The sequence below is a fragment of the Triticum dicoccoides genome, chromosome 1B (genome assembly GCF_002162155.2).
Source record: "Triticum dicoccoides isolate Atlit2015 ecotype Zavitan chromosome 1B, WEW_v2.0, whole genome shotgun sequence".
NCBI lineage: Eukaryota > Viridiplantae > Streptophyta > Magnoliopsida > Poales > Poaceae > Triticum > Triticum dicoccoides.
The window spans coordinates 107,992,630-107,996,588 of record NC_041381.1 but is presented as its reverse complement, the minus strand read 5'-3'; positions in this window follow the sequence as shown (position 1 = coordinate 107,996,588).

The window sequence follows — 3,959 nt, the reverse complement described above, 5'->3', positions numbered from 1 at the left end:
TTCCAACCCTAGGCGCAGGGGGGCCCAAGGGGGGCGCACCAGCCCACCAGGGGCTGGTCCCCTCCCCACTTTAGCCCACGGGGCCCTCCGGGATAGGTGTCCGCACCCGTTGGACCCCCGGGACCCTTCCGGTGGTCCCGGTACAATACTGGTGACCCCGGAAACTCTCCCGATGGCCGAAACTACACTTCCTATATATAATTCTTTACCTCCGGACTATTACGGAACTCCTCGTGACGTCCTGGATCTCATCTGGGACTCTGAACAACTTTTAGTTTGCTGCATACTCATACTCATACAACCCTAGCGTCACCAAACCTTAAGTGTGTAGACCCTACGGGTTCGGGAGACATGTAGACATGACCGAGACGGCTCTCCGGTCAATAACCAACAGTGGGATCTGGATACCCATGTTGGCTCCCACATACTCCTCGATGATCTCATCGGATGAACCATCATGTCGAGGATTTAAGCAACCCCGTATACAATTCCCTTTGTCAATCACTACGTTACTTGCCCGAGATTCGATCGTCGATATCCCAATAACTCGTTCAATCTCGTTACCGGCAAGTCACTTTACTCATACTGTAATGCATGTTCCCATGACCAGACACTTGGTCACGTTGAGCTCATTATGATGATGCATTACCGAGTGGGCCCAGAGATACCTCTCCATCATACGGAGTGACAAATCCCAGTCTCGATCCGTGTCAACCCAACAGACACTTTCGGAGATACCTGTAGTGCACCTTTATAGTCACCTAGTTACGTTGTGATGTTTGGTACACCCAAAGCACTCCTACGATATCCGGGAGTTACACGATCTCATGGTATAAGGAAAATATACTTGACATTGGAAAAGCTCTAGCAAAACGAACTACACGATCTTGTGCTATGCTTAGGATTCGGTCTTCTCCATCACATCATTCTCCTAATGATGTGATCCTGTTATCAATGACATCAAATGTCCATAGTCAGGAAACCATGACTATCTGTTGATCAACGAGCTAGTCAACTAGAGGCTCACTAGGGACATATTGTGGTCTATGTATTCACACGTGTATTACAATTTCCGGATAATACAATTATAGCATGAATAAAAGACAATTATCATGAACAAGGAAATATAATAACAATCCTTTTATTATTGCCTCTAGGGCATATTTCCAACAGTCTCCCACTTGCACTAGAGTCAATAATCTAGTTACATTGTGATGAATCGAACACCCATAGAGTTCTGGTGTTGATCATGTTTTGCTCGCGGAAGAGGTTTAGTCAACGGATCTGCGACATTCAGATCCGTATGTACTTTGCAAATATCTATGTCTCCATCTTGAACATTTTCACGGATGGAGTTGAAACGACGCTTGATGTGCCTGGTCTTCTTGTGAAACCTGGGCTCCTTGGCAAGGGCAATAGCTCCAGTGTTGTCACAGAAGAGAGTGATTGGCCCCCACGCATTGGGTATGACTCTGAGGTCGGTGATGAACTCCTTCATCCATATTGCTCCATGTGCTGCCTCCGAGGCTGCCATGTACTCCGCTTCACATGTAGATCCTGCCACGACACTCTGCTTGCAACTGCACCAGCTTACTGCTCCATGATTCAACATATACACGTATCTGGTTTGTGACTTAGAGTCATCCAGATCTGTGTCGAAGCTAGCGTCGACGTAACCCTTTACGACGAGCTCTTCGTCACCTCCATAAACGAGAAACATGTCCTTTGTCATTTTCAGGTGCTTCAGGATATTCTTGACCGCTGTCCACTGTTCCTTGCCGAGATTACTTTGGTACCTTCCTACCAAACTTACGGCAAGGTTTACATCAGGTCTGGTACATAGCATGGCATACATAATAGATCCTATGGCTGAGGCATAAGGGATGACACTCATCTCTTCTTTATCTTTTGTCGTGGTCGGGCATTGAGCCGAGCTCAATCTCACACCTCGCAATACAGGCAAGAACCCTTTCTTGGACTGATCCATTTTGAACTTCTTCAATATCTTATCAAGGTATGTGCTTTGTGAAAGACCTATGAGGCATCTCGATCTATCCCTATAGATCTTGATGCCTAATATGTAAGCAGCTTCTCCAAGGTCCTTCATTGAAAAACACTTATTCAAGTAGGGCTTAATGCTGTCCAAAAGTTCTATATCATTTCCCATCAAAAGTATGCCATCTACATATAATATGAGAAATGCTACAGAGCTCCCACTCACTTTCTTGTAAACGCATGCTTCTCCATAAGTCTGCATAAACCCAAACGCTTTGATCATCTCATCAAAGCGAATGATCCAACTCCGAGATCCTTGCACCATCCCATAAATGGATCGCTGGAGCTTGCACACCTTGTCAGCATTCTTAGGATCGACAAAACCCTCCGACTACATCATATAAAGTTCTTCCTTAAGATAGCCGTTAAGGAATGCTGTTTTGACGTCCATCTGCCATATCTCATAATCATAGTATGCGGCAATTGCAAACATGATTCAGATGGACTTCAGCTTTGCTACGGGAGAGAAAGTCTCATCGTAGTCAACACCTTGAACTTGCCGATAACCCTTAGCGACAAGTCGAGCTTTATAGATGGTAACATTACCATCCGCGTCTGTCTTCTTCTTAAAGATCCATTTGTTTTCTATCGCTCGCCGATCATCGGGCAAGTCTGTCGAAGTCCATACTTTGTTTTCATACATGGATTCTATCTCGGATTGCATGGCTTCAAGCCATTTGTTGGAATCTGGGCCCGCTGTCGGTGTCAAAACCGGCGGATCTCGGGTAGGGGGTCACGAATTGTGCATCTAGGCGGATGGTAATAGGACACAAGGGACACGATGTTTTTACCCAGGTTTGGGCCCTCTCGATGGAGGTAAAACCCTACTCCAGGAGATCAGAGAGGCTAAACCCTAGAAGCTAGCCTATGTTATGATTGTTGTTCGTCCTACGGACTAAACCTCTCCGTTTTATATAGACACCGGAGAGGGCTAGGGTTACACAGAGTCGGTTACAATGGGAGGAGATCATCATATCGTATCGCCAAGCTTGCCTTTCACGTCAAGGAAAGTCCCATCCGGATACGGGACGAGGTCTTCAATCTTGTATCTTCATAATCCGGGAGTCCGGCCAAAGGTCATAGTCCGGCCATCCGGACACCCCCTAATCCAGGACTCCCTCAGTAGCCCCTGAACCAGGCTTCAATGACGGCGAGTCCGGTGTGCAAGTTGTATTCGGCATTGCAAGGCGGGTTCCTCGTCCGAATACTTCATAGAAGATGTTGAACACAAGGATAGTGTCCGGCTCTGCAAAAATAAGTTCCACATACCGCCGTAGAGAGAATAATGTCTACACAAATCTAATCTGCTAACGTATTCCGTAGCGTGACATCACGCCACGGCCATGCCTTTATTCGAATCGTTTTAGTGCTCCACCTCAGCGTGTTTACCGAGGCGGTTTCCTTGGCACGTCTTGTCAAAGCAGAGATCGTGTCCCCTTATTTCGGGATTCTCATCAATACGGGCGTGGGTAACCCAACCGTGCCTTTTGGCATGACTCTCTAATTGAAAGCGAGTCCCAAACGGTTATGGGGAGGGCTCTTGGTATTCAACTCCTTTATAAAGAGACCAAGGCTCAACTCCCTTTTCTTCCAATCCAATCGAATCCGCCCCTCGCCTCGAGTTCCAACACTCAAGGCTTCTAGTTTTAGGCGCTTCGGACCTTCGACGATGTCCGGCCCCAACCTTCAAGGTCGGTGGGTGCCGTCCTCCGTGACGGAAGAAGACGTGCGAAACCTGAGAGATGCCAGGTATCTAACCTGCGAAATCTCGCATAGGCTGCCTGTTCAAGGGCAGGCCATCTCCTCTCCCCAGCCCGGTGAAAGCGTGGTGTTCATATCTCACTTCATTCGGGGGCTAGGCTTCCCGATTGATCCCTTCGTGAGGGGGCTGATGTTCTATTACG